Here is a 21,364-nt window from a genome sequence, read left to right as displayed (position 1 = left end):
TGGCCATGGCTGGAGATGATACATTGGATGGGAAGGGCCAGGGCTCTGAGGCGACACTGAGTATACTCTGTCTCAGGTTCTTGGCTGGCTGGTAATTTCTCACATGCTCAGGGTCTAACTGATCCCTATATGTAGGGTTGGTAAAGCATTTTCCTCCATGTCAGATTGGCAGTGACAATGGGGATTTTTTGCCTTTCTCTGCAATGTGGACACAGGTCACTTGCCGGGATTATCTGGGTGTATCTCACTTAATCATTTCCCTGCCATTGTAGGGGCCTCAAGCGCTGGTGCATATCGGACCTACCTATTCTCTCCCTATTTCTAGTTTCCTGTGGGCTGTAATTCTTTGGTCTAATTTCAGTTGCTGGATTTGGTGTGCAGATGCTGAGTGGTGGTGGTGGCCTGTGATATACAGGAAGTCTGACTAGATCATCTGGTGGTCCCTTCTGGCCTTAAATTCTGTGAATCTAAGTAAAAATGTTTGAATTGAAAACCAGTTTCAACTTTGTTCTTTAAGATATCACTTGGTAAAGGGATTTTTATTTGCCCATTTTAAAACTTTTAATAAAAAATCCTTAAGAACATTTCAAAGAAGTAGAAATCCTACTACATATATTCCAAGTGACAGGACACATATATAACCCAAATTGTAAATAATTTTTATTATTGGATTGAAAAATCTAAATACAGGGAACTTAACAGAGATGTTTAAAATTAAATTGGACAATAATACTTGCAAACAGACTGCAGGGAAAATTTCTGAAGTGGTAGGTGGATGGGATAAATGGCCTATTAGTTCTTGTATTAATTTGCTTCCAATGTTTAAAATGTGGTTTTATGGCTCAGAAGATTGGTAATACAATATGAAGCCATTCATTAATCCAAATCCAGTTTAGGCTGATAGTGATCAAAAATAATTGCACACGATCAAAAACTGACTTGATTTAATTTCTATTGCTTCAGGATTTCAGTAGTTCAGAATTGATTTTTCTCCTTCCACAGCTGCCCCCAAGTGAAAACAGGAGGGGACAAACTAAAGGGAAAAAATAACCAAAATTTTTCCTGAGACTCAGAAATAGTCTACATAGTAATTTGAGGCTTAAATGATTATCACTTATTAAGGATTATGTATATATCTAAAGATACAATTGACTTCTCACACCTTTGCATTATAGCTTCAATTCAGAAAAGCACTTAAGCATACAATCAGTAGGACTTAAGCACATGCTTTAAGTCAAGCATATGCTTAAATGTTTTCCTGAATTGGGGCCTGTGCACGTAGCAAGTCTACATAACCATGTATTCCTATTGATGTTACTCTTATGATCCCTCTGTATGTTACACTGACTTGTTGTGTTTTGCTTAAATTTGCTTATAAACTAATTTTGGCAAGCACAGTCTCTTACTAGAAGTTTGTGCAATGCCTAGAACAAAGGATCCTTGATGCCAGTTGGGTATTCTGAGCACTAATGTAGTACAAATACATAAATAATAATGATATGAATGTGCTTATTCTTATTTTATCCAAACCATTAGAACCAATCTCTAGTACTGCCCTCCATAAAAAGAATAAAATGTGGTTTCTGCCAATAAGAATACATTGCTGGTCAACAATCCAAACTTCAGAGATTGGACACAAATCAAATTTGACTGACCCTCAAATTCTAGCTATTCTATCCTTACCAATAGTCACAGTCTGTTCAACACTGTGAAAAGTTGTAATAAAAAAAAAAATTCAAGTTTCTTCATTAAGAAACTGATCAGGTTTCTTTGTCAATACAGAGACAGAATCCATCTTGCAGAAAGAAATGCCTGCTGCAGTCATATTAAAGAAACTATTAAGTATCTCTGAAATCTGGATGTAATTGTTGTGTTATAACTCTCATTCTCTTCTAATTTAATATTATGCTAATGAGAGTTGAGCTTTTATCAACTGGGGTTAATATATGTGATCTTTAGAAAACCAAAAGCTCAAGATATGTAAATTCAATCAGGTTTTGTTTTTGTTTTGTGTGAAGAGGTGGCAATATGTGGCAACAAATACTAAGAATACCTTAAGAACTCTTAAGGTCATTTAATTCCAAACAAGCAAAGGCAGATATTTTTAAAGCCTCAGTATCACCATACATTGGTAAGTGTCCCCCACAAACTGGCCTCAATCAGTGTAGAAATGATGCATGCCTCTCCATCAGCCTCACCGGGGGCCTAATTAAAAGTCCCTCAAAACTGCCCAGGTGGTACTACATTAGCAAATGAACGTGATGTGAGTTCCCTATGTAAATCAGCAGCAAGCTTCCTCATGTTCAGCTAGGAATTAAATGAGAGATCCAAAAAACTTGATACCTTAAAGAATTACCAGTAAAAATTTGAGTCGGAGACAGTGATTGTGAAAATGGTGCTGGAGGAGGGAGTACAATATAAAAAGGAGATGAGGACTTTACGGGTGGGACTTTCAAAAGAGCCTGGCTTTCATTTATGACTTGTGCTCCAAAGTCACTAAGGCCCTTTTGAATACCCCATCCTATATGTCTAATAAACAATTACACAATCATATTGAGAAGAAGAAACTGTAGATTGTAGAAAGTTAAGTGAGAGAAAGTTATAAGTGTGTGGCATATGGTGAATAGATCCTGATGTGACACTACATGCTATTTGTCATAGTAATATTATTATATATGTTATGATTATGGCATAATTATGGTGTTTTTTGTACAAGATGGGTCATGTAAAGTGTCATTGGAAAAATTATGACTTGCTGAATAGGATTATCCTATTTGTATGCATGTGTTCTTTTTTTGGATCTGAAGTTATGAATATTGACTATGTATCTGTATTTCAAATGTGGTTATACCTGGGTGACACCCACTAGGCAAAATGCTTCCAGTCTAGACAGCTGGTTGTGAAGGGCCTATTCAAGATAATCAGCCATTCAGAGAAACAATAGTTCTTAGAAGAAGCTTATCCCCCACCAAGCCTTCCTGAGAACACTCCAGATAGCCTATCAGTAATGGCTGCTATGACTCAGCAGGCCATGCAAGGGCATGTGATCAGACCACATGTCCCTGATCTCCATTTTGGGTACTGGTAGTTTTCCATGAACTGGGCTGGGAACTATTTTTGGAACAAAGTGTTCCCACCATATGGTACAGTTATATAAGGTGGGGTGTGACAACATTGAGGGGCTTCACTCCCTGCACAAAGACATTCCTGAAAACATCTGAGAAACAAAGACTGAACTGGGGGAAGTGCTGGTCCTAGGCTAAAGGGATTTCTAGCCTGTGTATGGAAACCTGGTGGACTGCTTGTATCCTCAGACAGGATGAGAAATTGCTAATTCATATCCAATATTTCTAGTATTTTAGGCTTAGATTGTGGTTTTGTTTATTTACTAAGTAACCTGCTTTCATCTGTTTGCTATCACTTTTAATCACCTAAAATCTATCTTTTGTAGTTAATAAACTTGTTTTTTGCTTTATCTAAACCAGTAAGCCTTTAACTGAAGTGTATGGGGAAAATCTCAGCTTGGTTAACACATGCTTGGTGCATATTCCTCTCCACATTGAGGAAGGGGCAAACTCTTTATGAGCTTACATTGTACAGATACCTGTGCAGTGCAAGACAGTATAATTTTGGGTTTATACTCCAGTGGGGGTGGGTGTGTGCATATCTGGGGAGGTAGGAGTTATCTTGGCTGTAGCCTCTCTATTGTTGCTTCATGCAGTGGCTGGTCAGCCTGCATGCAACTAGGTGTGTCTCTGCTGTGCAAATTCTGGTGAAAATGTAGGACTGGGAGTGGTCTACAGTTTGTCACAGCAGCACACTGTGAGTGGAAACCCATGCTGATGAGTCAGGGGGCTCAGTGGAACCCCAGTTCCAGGTGGCACACCTTAGAGAATCAGTCACACCTGAGTTACAGGAATATTTATTCCTGAACTACTGAAAATTTGATTTTAAGGAAAAATCTGTCTCTGATAAACTTCATAGAATGCCTTTACAGAAAATGCTTATTACACTGGAGAATTATTTTTGTTAAAATATTAGTAGAATTAAATATTTTTTCTTCCCAGATCAACACATAAGGAAACATCTATTTATCTATCATTATCATTTAATGCCAACCACGTGTCAAATAAGATTTATAGGGTTTACAAATTTGCTGTAGCATATTTTGTTGACAAAATGAATAAGTGGGCTTTATATATTGGCTAAAATACAGGTACCAGTATGGTGGGATGCTATATTTATTTTGTGATTCAAAATCTGCTTATTTTCGTTGGAGAAAGGACAGATACTAAACAACTTAGTGTAGTTATACTAATGAAGTGACTATAAAAATTGGTGGTTCCAAATTTAGTTTCTCTATAGATCAGTTCTGTAAAGTCATTTGGGGTTTTGAAAACAAGTTGTGTTGATTCTGCCTTACATCATCAGTTTAGGAGAGGGAAAAGATTCTAGAATGTAATGGATTTTTTTTAATCAATACAGAACAGAACCCAGTCCATTTTTATGTATTGGTTCTGCTAACAATAGTAATGACTTGGGATTGGTCAATAAAGTAAGAACATGCAACTGAGATACATAGGAAGTAGATGTGAGTCAAAGAAATATAGGAAGCAGATATGCTGAATGAGAAGGACATTTTTCCATAGTGACTTTTTAAAATCACAACCATGCTTCTTTTGCTTGGAGGAGAGAAAATAGAAAAAAGAGAAGTTTATTAAACAGTAATATTTCTTAAAACCTTTTAAAAGGCCTTGACATTTTCCAACATTTTGCATTTCTTGAAGACTCATGGAACTTAAATCTTCACCTGACTGTGGTGCATGAAAAAGGAATTTAAGTTCACGTGTGGTCAGACATTCATAAGAATTTATTTTCACTATAATTATTCTCTTTTTTTTGTCATGGTACCTTGTTTTGTTTCTTTTCTTTCTCTCTCCACAACCAACTTAAATTGTTTCATGCCCCAAGATCAGGGCTGTAACCAGGGGCAGCCACCCAGGTTTCAAATCCATACAGGTGGAAAAATGGGGCGATATGTGGGAGGAGAGCATGTGGGGTCATAGAATCATAGAATATCAGGGTTGGAAGGGACCCCAGAAGGTCATCTAGTCCAACCCCCTGCTCGAAGCAGGACCAATTCCCAGGTAAATCATCCCAGCCAGGGCTTTGTCAAGCCTGACCTTAAAAACCTCTAAGGAAGGAGATTCTACCACCTCCCTAGGTAACGCATTCCAGTGTTTCACCACCCTCTTAGTGAAAAAGTTTTTCCTAATATCCAATCTAAACCTCCCCCACTGCAACTTGAGACCATTACTCCTTGTTCTGTCATCTGCTACCATTGAGAACAGTCTAGAGCCATCCTCTTTGGAACCCCCTTTCAGGTAGTTGAAAGCAGCTATCAAATCCCCCCTCATTCTTCTCTTCTGCAGGCTAAACAATCCCAGCTCCCTCAGCCTCTCCTCATAAATCATGTGTTCTAGACCCCTAATCATTTTTGTTGCCCTTCGCTGGACTCTCTCCAATTTATCCACATCCTTCTTGTAGTGTGGGGCCCAAAACTGGACACAGTACTCCAGATGAGGCCTCACCAATGTCGAATAGAGGGGAACGTCATCATAAAAGGCAATTAGATTAGCCAGGCATGACCTTCCCTTGGTGAATCCATGCTGGCTGTTCCTGATCACTTTCCTCTCATGCAAGTGCTTCAGGATTGATTCTTTGAGGACCTGCTCCATGATTTTTCCAGGGACTGAGGTGAGGCTGACTGGCCTGTAGTTCCCAGGATCCTCCTTCTTCCCTTTTTTAAAGATTGGCACTACATTAGCCTTGTCATGGACATTAGTCATGGACACTCCAGATTTCTGCCATCTATTCAGCAGAGGTTTTCAAATTGTGGGGAACTCTCCCTAGGTGGGCACATCCCACAAGTTTGAAACCTGCCAAAAGCCAGTGGATTGGAAGCTTGTGGGAGCCATTTGGGTCCCTTGCTATCTGCATTGTTAGGTGGAATGTCTGGGGTACTAGGAGAATGTGCTGACCAATAGCACTTTCTTCTCCTGCTGAAAGGTGCAGCATGCCTCACCTATGCTTATGACAGCCCTCCCTGCCCTGTTCCCTGAGCTGGGCCACCTTTACACAGTGGGTCACTCCCCAGGCAGGGCTGGTGTCACAGCTCCAAGCTGTGCCCCTGGAGAGCTCTTGCCTTTTCCCCCAAAGGAGCCCAGTGCTGACCAGTGACACCCCATGGACTCAGTCCCTACCCACAAAGCCCAGCTGCCATGAGATGCTCCTGAGGTGCTCCCAGAGCAGGCCCCCCTACAAGCTTGCTGCTGCCCTGGTGCTCATAGCCTGACACTCCCACGAGTAGGCCAGGCTGCTCCTACCAGCTTCTGATGTGCCAACTCTTGACAGGAAGTGACGATTTTCAAACTGTTAAATGGAAGACAGAAATCTGGGGAGCATGTGACCCATGTGCCCCTCATACATTGCCTCTAGGGGGTGCAAATATGTTTGCTCGCCCTGGCTCTGCACAGTGTATCTGGCGGTTCTGAGGATGTTAGCACTTGCAAACAACAAGTGAATAGTTAGGTTAATAACCATCATTATTTTTATTTCCAATTCAAAATGGAAAATGCCACAAATTCACTAACAGCTTGGTTGTCTGTTTTCTGTTCCTAAGTTCAAAGTGTAATATAAACTAATGCTTGCTTTCAGAGCTAGACTCATAGATCCGAAAGGCCAAAGGGGATCTTTGTGATCATTTAGTCTGACCGCCTGTCTAACACAACAAAAAAACTAGCCTAAAATAATTCCTAGAGCATATTTTTTAGTAAAACATGCAGTCTTGAGTAAAAAATTGAGTGGAGACTCTACCGTCATCCTAGTGGTTAATTACTCTTAGCTAAAATTTACCTTATATCCAGTCTGAATTTGTCCAGCAAATTTGAACTTCAAGGCATTGGTTTGTGTTATACATTTCACTGCTAGATTCATCAGCTATCTTATTCCTTCGATAACTCAGCTGGTAGAGCAGAGGCCTATAAGGACCCCTGGGAATCCTTAGGTTGCTGGCTCAAAAGAGTAGGCTTTTGGTTACACACTCTTCTTTTAGGGGTTAGAGTAGATGACCTCCTGAGGTCTCCTCCAACCCTGATATTCTAAGGCTGAAGAGCCCATTATTAAGTATTCCCCATGTAGACTCAGACAGTAATCAAGTCACCCTTAACTTTCTGAGAATCCAGCAGTGAAATGTATAACACAAACCAATGCCTTGAAGTTCAAATTTACTGGACAAATTCTGACTGGAAATAAGGTAGACTGAACTGCTTGTTAATAGTTTTGTAATTAAATTTAACATACATGTGTGTGTTTGGGGTGGGAGGGTATATCAAAGTAACCCACCACAATAGCATTTAACTTCAGAGAGGGGAACTTCACAAAAATGAGAGCTAGTTAAATGGAAATTAAAAGGAACAGTCACAAGACTGAAATGTCTGCAAATTGCAGAGAATTTTTTTTAAAAACACAATCACAGAGGCTCAAACTAATCCCCATGGGGGATTTCCAATCCACTGTTTCAAGACTTCCCTAAAATAATTCCAGTCTCTCCTGGGTAGGCCAAAGTAGGCCAATAACCCTACCCAGCAAGACTCGGTGTGGTCCCCTACCATCAGGTGCAGTCCTGTTGTGGGTTAGAGCTGTACATCCCTGTGTACGCACTGGAGGTAGCAGGGAGATCCTGATGCATCAAGAAAGTCTAGTGTATATCTCTGCTACATCTCATCTTTTACTCCTGTGTCAGATAAAAAAGAATTATCAGGATGGTGTGGGTCCACCGCTCAGTGAAGAATGTGAGCTGGTAACAGAAGATTATAGGAAAGCAAATCTGCTCAGTGCCTACTTCGCTTCAGTTTTCTCACAAAAAATAACATGCGACTGGATGACCAGCAAAGTTACCACAGAGAATATAGGAAGGGATTCAGATCAAGATAAGTAAAAAAAATGTTAGGAAATTGCCTGACTAATTTGAATGAATTCAAGCCAATTGGACTGAAAGAACTAGCTAAAGATATCTTGGAGCCACTGCATTAATATTTGCAAACTCATGGTTGACAGAGGTCCCAGAAGACTGGAGAAGGGCTAACATAGAACTAAGATCAGTCAGCTTGACTTTGATACCTGGGAAGCTACTAGAGAAATATATAACACATTCCATTTGTAAATACCTGGGGGATAAAGGGGTAACACCTAATTTAGATCCCATCATTTGTATATATAATTTGGATTATATTTTCCAATGCACATTATTTTGTATTTATCAGCATTGAATTTTGTCTGTCATTTTGTTGCCCAGCCACCCAGTTTTGTGAGATCCCTATGTAACTCTTTGCAGTCAACTTTGGACTTAACTAGCTTGAGTAATTTTGTATTATGCATAAATTTTGTCACTTCACTATTTACCCCTTTTCTAGATCATTTATGTATATGTTGAACAGCCCAGGTTTCAGTATATATCCTTGGAAGACCCTGTCCTCTTTCTTGTGAAAACTGATCATTTATTCCTACCCTTTGTTTCATATCTTTTATTATCCAATTATTGATCCAGGTGAGGACCTTCCCTTGTCACCCCAAGAAAAGACTCAGGGTCACATTGTAGCCCTTGTGTTGCTTATTTCCAGGTTCCCCAGATGTTAATTTATTAATCTGTTCCTGCAAGGTGAAAGGAGGGGGTCCACCTTCATGAAATTGCCAGGATTTACCAAGGATCTCCCTATGCCCTTCAGGAAACTCCCCAGAACAGACTAGATCTGTTCACCCCTGTGAGGACATGGATACTCAAAGGATTGACACCCAGGCCATACTTTTCCAAAACCAAGTGTTTTCTTCATTTAGTGTAACTAATCTTTCCTAATTCAATTAATCAAAACCTAAATTAAAACATAAACATAAATCCCTTTGCAGAGGTATACACGTTTAAAATATGCAATACTGTAATGCTATACACTTGGAATGGTTTAAGAGATTATGTTCTGCACATGGTGATCAGTTATATGCAGAACACTGAGAGCAATCAAACTCTAAACTTTATAAATAGTAACAAATATATACACACACAGACATCCAACTTTATTATCACAAGCATACACATTCATTAACCCTACTTCTGTCATTCTTACTCTCTGCAGGCTTCTCTTTCCCTCTGTTCAGTCATGGTCCTTCTCCTCTGTTCTAGCAACGCTGCTGCTCCTGCCACCCTGCAGTTGCTTCTTCCTTCAGGTCGTCTTCCTTGCTATTCTTTGGTCTTTCAGGTTTCTCTGATCATCTTCTCCTTCTTCTCCTGTTCCTAGCCAACTAACTTTTGCCTGCCTTAGATACAGTTTTTGGCCTGTTCTGATGGGAGGATTTGCTAATGCTAGGATTTAAAAAAATAAGCCAATCACCTTCAGAGCCTCTCTGATTGATCCATACTTGTAGACCAATCATAACTGCAAATATATGGTGAGCCTTACATGTTTTTGGACTGATTATGCCTAACTGACTGCTCCCTGCAGTTTTGGACTGACCTTTACCTAACCTCAGCGCACACCCTTCTTAGCAACACACTAATCTTTGATTGAACTGCTTAGAACTACGGTCTCACTGTCCTTGGCTGTATGCCAACATTGATCGCACACTTAAAATTACCAACCTTTAAAATGATAAACCATCACATTTTCTTTAATAAATACTTATTTGTTAATTTATGCATCTTAATGTTAGGCTCTACTGCTGCCACCCTATTTCTTACCAATTTAATTACATTTTATTTCACTGTTCCCCCTATTTTCAGTTAATGGTGGCAAAGCAGTGTTTTTCAATGTTGTGCTAGGAAACAAAGAGTAGCTCAAAATATCACCCACTTATCCCATGACTGATTATTTTGCTTAATAATCTTTGGTGAATGACCTTGTCAAAGGCTTTCTGAAAGTCCAGGTATTGATGGGTTTTCCCCGTGATACTTCTGCTTCTCTCAGGCAAGAGGGAACCCTAGTTGTCATAAAAATAAAGGGAAGGGTAAACCCCTTTGAAATCCCTCCTGGCCAGGGGAAAGCTCCTCTCACCTGTAAAGGGTTAAGAAGCTAAAGGTAACCTCGCTGGCACCTGACCAAAATGACCAATGAGGAGACAAGATACTTTCAAAAGCTGGGAGGAGGGAGAGAAACAAAGGGTCTCTGTCTGTTGGTATGCTGCTTTGCTGGGGACAGAACAGGAATGGAGTCTTAGAACTTTTAGTAAGTAATCTAGCTAGGTATGCATTAGATTATGATTTCTTTAAATGGCTGAGAAAAGAATTGTGCTGAATAGAATAACTATTTCTGTCTGTGTATTTTTTTTGTAACTTAAGGTTTTGCCTAGAGGGGTTCTCTATGTTTTGAATATAGTTACCCTGTAAGGTATCTACCATCCTGATTTTACAGAGGGAATTTCTTTACTTCTATTTACTTCTATTTCTATTAAAAGTCTTCTTGTAAGAAAACTGAATGCTTTTTCATTGTTCTCAGATCCAAGGGTTTGGGTCTGTAGTCACCTATGCAAATTGGTGAGGCTTTTTATCCAACATTTCCCAGGAAAGGGGGGGTGCAAGTGTTGGGAGGATTGTTCATTGTTCTTAAGATCCAAGGATCTGGGTCTGTAGTCACCTAGGCAAATTGGTGAGGCTTTTTACCAAACCTTGTCCAGGAAGTGGGGTGCAAGGTTTTGGGAAGTATTGTGGGGGGAAAGACGTTTCCAAACAGCTCTTCCCCAGTAACCAGTATTTGTTTGGTGGTGGTAGCAGCCAATCCAAGGACAAAGGGTGGAATATTTTGTACCTTGGGGAAGTTTTGACCTAAGCTGGTAAAGATAAGCTTAGGAGGTTTTTTATGCAGGACCCCACATCTGTACCCTAGAGTTCAGAGTGGGGGAGGAATCTTGACACCAGTAATTGAATCTAAATACCTGGGAGGAGAGGTGACATTCTGCCATTACCCTTCCAGTTGGGGGGGCAGGACCAGAGGAGCCCCTGGTGTGCACAGAGTGTCAGATTTGCCTTAAAAACTGACCTTGTTTGCTCTATCAAATATCAACCATACTTGGGTCTAACCTTTTTCTTACACAAATATAAAATAGCAGTGAAGTCAATGGAGATATGCTAGCTGAGGATCTGATCAAACACTGTACAATGAAAGCAGAGAAATATGTAATTTGTTCTTTTCCTACATTGACACTTCTGTTGCTCTTTCACCCTGAACAATTCCAATGTGATTTACAGACAAAAGGCCAAGTTGTGCCTTTGGGTCCATTGGGGTGTGATTTCTCCCAGTTCTTTCCTCAGGTACTGCAGCTCCATGCTGTTCCCGGCACAGGGAAGTTCCTACAAAGCACAACTGCATCTTTCACAAAGTGATATAGAACCTATTGTCCAGGTCCATCAGTGAAATGCAGTCAGCTATTTAGAACAACATAGCAAATGTATAATGGCACAAAACAACACTATACAGCACTTTAAGACATAATGTAAAAAATAATATGGCAACAGAAACAAGGGAAATTGGTTCTGATCCTGCATCCAAGTCAAAGGTAAAGGTCACTCCAAGTAAAGTAAGCAGAATATATTATCAGTTTTGAACCTGGGCATTTAATGCTGCTTCTAGGCTAAAGTTCCAGTTTTCATGACAAAAGAGGTCTCTTCATTTTTATTCTGATGTCAAAAATCACACTCTTCTAAAAAATTATAAAATATCAAGTCATCATCTTCTAGTTGTCCTTGTAAGTGGCAAATATTTTTACCTACATAGGTCCAAATCCTTAGCTGTTGTTAGTCAACATAGCTTCATTGATTTCAGTGGAAAGAAACTGATTTATGTTACCTGAGGATGTGTTAATTAATTTTCTCATACTGGTCTCTGCTCCTTCTTTCATTCTGCCCCTTATACTCATTGTCTCCACGTTCATCAATAGATCACCTTCTCTTTTCTTTCAGATCACTCCTGAAAATGCATTTCCACAAAGACACTCAGTGTTAATTAAACTACAAAAGGTGTGTTGTGGAAAGAATCTTTGTTCTATATATTTCAAAAGTGTAACTGTTTTGCACAACTTTGAAATAAACTCAAATTCTGTTTTGTTTGCTTTTGTTGGTGCATTAAGGGATTCATTTTCAGAGGGGTTGAAACCTGCCTCCTATTTTATGGGAACAAGTTAATCCCAGAAAATGAATTGTGTATGTAAATCTGAGCATGGACTCATAACCACAGTGGTGAGAGGCTTTAGAATGTTAAATCAATATTTAGCAACAAGTTCTGTTCTCACCTCTGATTTCCTGTATAGTCTCAGGCATGTCACAGAGGTTCCTCAAGTGACAGTGTTCTTATCTGTAAACTGAATATAATAAATACTTACTTTTACAAAGGTCCCATTGTAATGCACCATTTGCTGGTAAACCAGCTCAAAATTCTGAGAGATGGAAGTACTTTGAGAACCTTCCTACAGACTTTAAAAGTGTTTTCATTCCAATTGCATAAATAAATATTGCTTACTTCCAATATAATTAGCTCTAGTATTTTTACATATAGAAATGATTAATGATACAAAATTGGAAAAATTAAAGTTTTTCTTTTAAAAGTTGTTATTACAAACATGCTCTTTTAAATCCATCTGTTCTAAATTTAATCGTTTGTAATTGTAGCTTCCAACTAGTTTTGGCTATCTTACTTCCCCTAAATAGATATCAGAGCCTGTAACAGGGTGATATGACCTAATGGTCAGAGCCACATTAAAGTCATGGTTGTGGCTGGGAGTCAAGCCAAAGACCAGAGTCAGTCACAAGTCACAACAAAGGTCAGAGCCAGTATGAGTAAGGGTATCAACAGTCTGACTTCTGTTACAGCACAATTGGTTATTTTCTTCCACTGCTATATGAAATGCTTTACTTTCACTCTTAAAATAAATTTTAACTATAAAAAAGAACAATTAGTGCTCATTAACTGTTCAAGAAATCTTGCTAGGGAAGCCTACTATAGCTCACGTTCTGATATTTATTGAACATCTGTATTTTCAAGGGGGATTTTGCACTGGTTGGTGTGGCAGAACTCCTCCAAATGATTAAAGCCTTACAGACCAGAAAAATCAATGTCATGTCCCCTAGTTTATGTAGGAAAAATGAAGATTGAGTAGTTTAGAGTGAATACATTTTTAAATTAAAGGTTCAATCAGTAATGTCCACTTTAATCTGCTGGTGATGTCTTAAAAAATCCAGGAAGACATTCACTACTAGTGTGACTTTTTTGTACTGATTACAATTGCATGATGGTCTATAAAATCTTACAGATACTGGGACTATAATCCTACTCAGAAAAAAAACTCCCATTAAAACAAATGAGTTTTGCAAATGGAGGGCAGCTGAACAGAGAACTTTTATGTATTCGTTTCTGATAATCAAACACTGTGATGGTAAATGTATGTTATATATGATCAGTAACTTGATAAATTTATACTTGATCAATATATTTTTTGAAATACCAACAGATTTAACTGTGCTATATCAGACTTCAAGTCAGCACAGCCAAATCCCAATGCAAATAAACACAACTACCATAACTCTGTTTTAATTTCAGCTGATGAAAATGTTAGTGTTAGTTAAGCCATACTTCACAAATCCTGGACAAACCCTTCTGTGGTTTTCTCATCTTTGTAATACAGACATTAATCTTGCAATACTGCATTAATTTAAATGGGAATTTTCTCTGATTTAGGACTACAGGTTTGGGCACTAAATTAAGCTGGGGTATTTTGAGGGTTATTGTTTACTAGCACTATCAGACATTCTGTTGCTAACTCCATGTTGTCAGATAAAATATAGGTTGGGATCTTCAAAGGAAGTTAGGCACGCAAATCCCTTAGTAATGGAAGCTGGATGTCTAGCTCACTTGGGACCTGGCAAATAATTTAATAGTATATAAGCTCTAATAGCAAAAAACAGCTAACATTTCTGAGCACTCATCATAAATTTCAGTGATGTGCTTAATGCTAATTACAAGTAATGTGTGGACTGAGCCTTATTTTCCAATTTAACACAACTGCTTTGTAAATGGTATGGGGGGGAAAGTGAGACATTAAAAAACAAACAAAAAAAAACACCTTCCACCAGCAAGATCTACAGTTCAAAACAATTTAAATACTAAGTAAATGCAGAAGTTGTAATGGTATTTGTTTTTAAATCATGGGAAATATTTTTTTTAAAACTGAGTTGGCTCCACTACTATTTTAATTTAAATTTTGCCTGAGTAAGCAGTCATGGATCAGACCCTTTGCCTATTATTCTGAAAATTCGGACTATCTAATGTGTCCATTAGGTGTAATTAGATATGGGAGGAATGGCATTCGATATACCAGATGGTATGTATTTAAATAGTATATAATTACTCAACCATTTCACACTCTTATTTTAATTTTTTGTTTTCAGATTTCCAAAAATAATTGCCTATGTAAAGGAGTAAGAGGATGATATAACACATTATAAGTCTGTGTAGGCTACCTAGACCTTGAATCTTGGTGTCTAGGAGGCAGCATGTAGTAGGTAGGGGGTGCTGTGTTCCCACTTCCTCTCCTCAGACATACTATCAAGATAATTCTTGTGGGGATAATGTAGAGAGAATATATAGTTCACTCCATTAAAAAATAATTCATGTATCAATTCTCACTGGGGGAAAATAAGATGTATTAGATTAATCCTAGTATATTCCTGCAGATTACACCACTACATATATTCAAAAAAGAGGGTGCTCATCTTAACTTCCTTTTGAAGGCAAAGTTCAATAAGTAAATTCATTGGTAAACTCTTCTTTTATCTGACTGAAGAAGGAAATGAAGACACAAACAAGTGTAACAATGTGATATATGCCATCATGTGCCAGCAATGCCCCTCTGCCATGTACATTGGCCAAACTGGACAGTCTCTACGTAAAAGAATAAATGGACACAAATCAGACGTCAAGAATTATAAAATTCAAAAACCAGTTGGGAAACACTTCAATCTCTTTGGTCACTTGATTACAGACCTAAAAGTGGCAATTCTTCAAAAAAACAAAAAAAAAACAAAAACCCTTCAAAAACAGACTCCAATGAGAGACTGCTGAATTGGAATTAATTTGCAAACTGGATACAATTAACTTAGGCTTGACTAGAGACTTGGAGTGGATGGGTCATTACACAAAGTAAAACTATTTCCCCATGTTTATTCCCCCCTCCACCCCCGACTGTTCCTCAGACGTTCTTGTCAACTGCTGGAAATGGCCAACCTTGATTATCATTACAAAAGGTTCCCCCTCCACCCCCCCGCTCTCCTGCTGGTAATAGCTCACCTTAAGTGATCACTCTCCTTATAGTGTGTTTGGTAACACCCATTGTTTCATGTTCTCTGTGTATATAAATCTCCCCACTGTATTTTCCACTGAATGCATCCGATGAAGCGAGCTGTAGCTCATGAAAGCTTGTGCTCAAATAAATTTGTTAGTCTGTAAGGTGCCACAAGTACTCCTTTTCTTTCATCAGTTGGTAGAGTTCCCCCTCCCCCCCCCCCCAGGATCCTGAAGAAAAAAGAACACCAGAATAAGGACCACAGACTTCAGAAAGGAAGACTTTGACTTTCTCGTGGAACAGATGAGCAGGATACCCTGGGAGGCTAATATGAGGGAGAAAGGAGTCCAGGAGAAGCTGGCTGTATTTCAAAGACTCCTTATTGAAGGCACAGGAACAAACCATCCCAATGTGCAGAAAGAATAGCAAGTATGGCAGGCAACCAGTTTGGCTTAACAGAGAAATCTTCAGTGAGCTTAAACACAAAAAGGAAGCTTACAAGAGGTAGAAACTTGGACAGATGACTAGGGAGGAGTATAATATATTACTTGAGTATGCAGGGATGTAATCAGGAAGGCCAAAGCACAATTGAAGTTATAGCTAGCAAGGCATGTGAACGGTAACAAGAAGGTTTCTACAGGTATGTTAGCAACAAGGAGGTCAGGGAAAGTGTGGGATCCTTACTGAATGGGAGAGGCAACCCAGTGACAGATGATGTGGAAAAAGCTGAAGTACTCAATGCTTGCTTGTTTTTTTTGTTTTTGTTTTCTGGGTTAGCCCTCACAGACAACGTCAGCTCCTAGACTGCTGCACTTGGCAGCACAGTATGGGGAGGAGGTGAAAATAGTGAAAGAACAGGTTAAGGACTGTTTAGAAAAGCTGGACTTGAACAAATCCATGTGGCCAGATGAAATGCATCTGAGGATGCTGAGGGAATTGGCTGATGTGATTGCAGAGTCATTGGCCATTATCTTTGAAAACTTGTGGTGGTTGGGGGAGGTCCTGGACGATTGGAAAAAGGCAAATATAGTGCCCCATCTTTAAAAAAAGGGGAAGAAGGAAACTATGGACCAGTCAGCCTCACATGAGTCCCTTGAAAAATCATGGAGTAGATCCTCAAGGAATCCATTTTGAAGCACTTGGAGAGGAAGGTGATCAGGAACAGTCAACATGGATTCACCAAGGGCAAGTCATGCCTGACCAACCTGATTGCCTTCCATGATGAGATAACTGGCTCTGAATATGGGGAAAGCGGTGGACATGATATATCTTGACTTTAGCAAAGCTTTTGATACAGTCTCCCACAGTATTCTTGCCAGCAAGTTAAATAAGTATGGATTGGATGAATGGACTATAAGGTGGAAAGGAAGCTGGCTAGAGTGTCGGGCTCAACGGGTAGTGATCAATGGCTCGATGTCTAGTTGGCAGTCAGTATCAAGTGGAGTTGTCAGGGTTCCCTCCCCACTCTGAACTCTAGGATACAGATGTGGGGACCCACATGAAAGACCCCCTAAGCTTATTTCGACTAGCTTAGGTTAAAACTTTCCCAAAGCACAGACTCTTTGCTCTTGGAGGGTACGCTGACACCACCAAGTGATGTAATAAAGAATCAGGGAAAAGACCACTTGGAGTTCCTATTCCCCCAATATATCCCCCCAAGCCCTTACACCCCCTTTCCTGTGGAGGCTTGAGGATAATATCCTAACCAATTGGTTACAAAGTGACCATAGACCCAAACCCCTGGGTCTTAGGACAATAGAGAAATCAATCAGGCTCTTAAAAGAAACAAAACTTTATTAGAAAGAAAAAAAGGTAAAAGAAGCACTTCTGTAAATTTAGAAGGGAAGCTAATTTCACAGGGCAATCAGATTTAAAACACAGAGGATTTCCCTCTGGGCAAAAACTTTAGAGTTACAAAAGAAAACCAGGAATACACCTTCCTCTCAGCACAGAGAAAATCACAAGCCAAAACAAAAGTAAACTAATGCATTTCCTTGCTAGTACTTACTAATTCTAATGGAGTTGGATTGCTTGCTTTCTTGATGTCTCTCCGGAAAGCACACAGAACAGATAGCCCCAGAACATAAAAACAAAAGCCTTCCCCCTTCCCCCAGATTTGAAAGTATCTTGTCCCCTTACTGGTCTTTTTGGTCAGGTGCCAGCCAGGTTACCTGAGCTTCTTAACCCTTTACAGATAAAAGGATTTTGTGCCCCTGGTCAGGAGGGATTTTATAGTACTGTTACCCTTCCCTTTATATTTATGATAGGAGTGCCCCAGGGTTCGGTCCTGGGGCCGGTTTTGTTCAACATGTTCATTAATGATCGGGATGATGGGATGGATTGCACCCTCAGCAAGTTCGCAGATGACACTAGGCTGGGGGGAGAGGTAGATATGCTGGAGTGTAGGGATAGGGTCCAGAGTTAACTAGACAAATTGCAGGATTGGACCAAAAGAAATCTGATGAGGTTTAACAAGAACAAGTGCAAAGTCCTGCACTTAAGATGGAAGAATTTCATGCACTGCAGGATGGGGACTGACTGGCTAAGCGACAGTTCTGCACAAAAGGACCTGAAGATTACAGTGTACGAGAAGCTGGATATGGGTCAACGATGTGCCCTTGTTGCAAAGAAGGCTAATGGCATATTGGGCTACATTAGTAGGAACATTGCCATCAGATTGAGGGAAATTATTATTCCTCTCTATTTGACACTGGTGAGGCCACATCTGGAGTACTGCGTCCAGTTTTGGGACCCCCACTGCAGAAAGGATGTGGACAAATTGGAGGAAGTCCAGCGGAGGGCAATGAAAATTATGAGGGGTTTGGGGCACATTAATAATGAGGAGAGGCTGAGGGAACTAGGCTTGTTTAGTCTGCAGAAGAGAAGAATGAGGTGGGGTGGGATTTGATAGCAGCCTTCAACTATCTGAGGGGGGAGTTCCGAAGAGGATGGAGCTAGGCTTTCCCAGCGGTGGCAGATGACAGAACAAGGAGCGATGATCTAAAGTTGCAGTGGGGGAGGTCTAGGTTGGATAGTAGGAAAAAATATTTCACTAGAAGGGTGGCGAAGGACTGGAATAGATTACCTAGGGAGGTGGTGGAATCTCCTTCCTTAGAGGTTTTTAAGGCCTGGCTTGACAAAGCCCTGGCTAGGATGATTTAGTTGGGGTTGGTCCTGCTTTCTGCAGAGGGTTCGACTAGATGACTTCCTGAGGTCTCCTCCAACCCTAATCTTCTATGACAATATCTGAAATTTATCTTAAATTTTATCAGATACTACTCTATAATTAAAGCTAAAACTAATTATAGGATTAATTCCATTATTTGTTTTGTCCTCCATTCTTATCCAGAATAGAATATTAAAGAAGCATTTGGGAATGGGAAAACCACATTTAATAAGTACTTTCTCAAGTTGTGGCCAAAGCTCAGTGAATAACTGCCTCCCACCCACCAGGTTGAGTGGCTGAACCAAAAACTCCGAAAAATTATCTAGTTGGTTTCAAACCAAAATATTTTTTTCTCCAGATTTCTCATCACAGTTGGAAATAAAAATTGATTCAGGTGAAATAGAACATTTTGACCCTCATTTAAATAACATTTTTAATGTCAATTTTCAGCATTTTATCATTTCCAAAAATATTTCTAGGGTTTTTTCAGCCAAAATTATTTGCCAGATTTGAACTAAATTTGCAGATGGTTTTGTTGGCTTCCAAAATGCATATTTGGCAAATCTACCATTCTCACACATACAAGCACACTAAATACAATTAGAGATTGACAAATTATTTTTATCATAATTCTGTGCCTTGTTATCTCCCTAATTTAATGAGTATAAAGTATAATTTGATTGCAAAATTAGCCCAAGACTTTAATCATATCTAGGCAAACAGGAACTATGAAATATTAACATTATAATAAGTATACAGTGCTCAGATGCTCTGAATATTCAGTGACAGGCAGTATCTGTTGATCATCATCTGGTAAATTTAATTTACTAGAGTTAGATACACCTTCATTTTTGTGGATAATTGGACAAATCCTGTTCAGTTAATATTATCTCAAAGTTTCACTGACTTAAGAGGATATTACCTGCAAAAAAGAAAACATACAACCTGTAAGGCAATAATATTGTACGGTCACATGAATGGGAAATGCATGTATAATACGTCTTGGAATCCATATTTGATCATACTTTATTTGTGGGTTTTCAAATAAAAAAGCTTGACTACTAGCCTGGGGCCAACTTTTAGAAGCTATGCTCTAGCAATGTTTACATGACCTGCTATGGGTGAATTCTGGGAGGAGAATGGGTGGGTTTTTTTGAGGAAATCAATTTATCTTAGGCATATCAAAAAGTGAGCAACAGCTGTCTTTTATTAAAGAAGCTTGGAAGTTGGGAATGGAAGGTATAATTAATTGTGAAAATTTAGCCTTAGCCTAGATCTTCTAAAACTCTGCACTAACACTCCTCTGTAGCTTCTGACTTGGGGCTTCATGATTCCACAAATACAAGATCTCCATTATTTCATAAATGATTAAAATAAATGTACAGGCTTATTTTAAAAACAGAAATGCAATTCTAAGACTGTGAAAAGAAAAGAATAACTGGTTATATTATTAATTACTTTCTCATCCTTGCTGATTTTCATTTCATTCTCACTCTCCAGTGCAATATACATAATTCCAAGGTTGCTTTAAATATGTAGCAGCTGGAAGTTGCCAAATGAGTGGCATGAGTTATAGAATTTTAGTAAAGTAGTGTGTTCACATCTTTTTGATGTGCCTGCAATGGAAAAGTTGACTTTGGCAGATGGGCCCCCAGAGGCAAAAGGTTAAATGCAATAACAGCTAGAGCAGTCCTCCTATTCAGTACCTATAATGGGACAACAGAAAGTTCACAAGAAGAGTATACAGTTGGCTCTCTCAGTTTCCCTTTCAACTTATTTTGCCACATCGTTTTCTGGGTGAAACTGAAAGTATTGCATAAAAATAACTTCTGTAAATGGGGTACATAAACATACGTTGTTTTAGAATAATCTCACATACAATTTACATAATGTATTTATAGCTATAAAGTAGCTTGCTTTAGGTTTTAGAGGGTAATCATGAGAAGTGCTGGTCATCTTGTTGGGAGTATTGAGTGCTCCCCATTTACATCAAATGGGTTTCCATTGCCTGTCTGAAAGCTAATTCATCCATAACTGCTATAATTAGACCAGTGTACAGGCAAGAAATGTAGATCCATTCAAAGAACTGCACTGTTCTTTACTGAGGATGAAGACCATCACCTTCAGTGTTTTATGAGTTTCTTCAGTGAAGAAGACAGAAATCAAGCAGCAAAGAGAGCTTATAAATGAGAGAATATAAAATGGATGGAAAAGTTTGGAAACAAATAAAAAAATGTATTGTTAGGAGAAAAGAAATGTACTCTTGGACACAGACTTTTGCCTCTCATTGAGAGCCCCTTGCTTGCCTCCAAAGCTTGAAACATTTTCAGTGTAGAGTTTGGGGAATTAGTCATTCAGCTCTTCTTAACTAAGATAGGAATAAGGCACCAAATTCCCCCCAGCACAGCACTGAACATATACACCCCATAATGTTTGAAGGATTATAAAAGATAAATATCAGAATTGGAGCTTTATGTATTTTCTACTTTGTCATACCGGGAGTTGAAACTGTTCAATGATTAACCTGCTTTATTCAGGTTATTTATTCAGCAGATATTCATCTTTTATTTTGCTATATGGTCTGAGTATTTTTACTTAGTTTGTATTCAGTATCTCTAAGAGATTCGGTTTTGAAAAAGACCAAAGGAAGACTTCATAAGTACCCTGGGAGAAGGAAAATATGCAGTGATTAATCAGTGTTGTGCCAGCTGAAACTGGTAGGATTGGGCACTTTAAATATGTATGGCTTTCCAAGTAAGCCTGCTGTATCTCCAGAGCTTCTGGCAACAATAACAGAGAGAGGCTATGTAACCTAAATTA

This window comes from Lepidochelys kempii, chromosome 1 (assembly GCF_965140265.1).
Source record: "Lepidochelys kempii isolate rLepKem1 chromosome 1, rLepKem1.hap2, whole genome shotgun sequence".
In the NCBI taxonomy this organism is placed as follows: Eukaryota; Metazoa; Chordata; order Testudines; family Cheloniidae; genus Lepidochelys; species Lepidochelys kempii.
Note: the sequence above shows the minus strand (reverse complement) of the source record.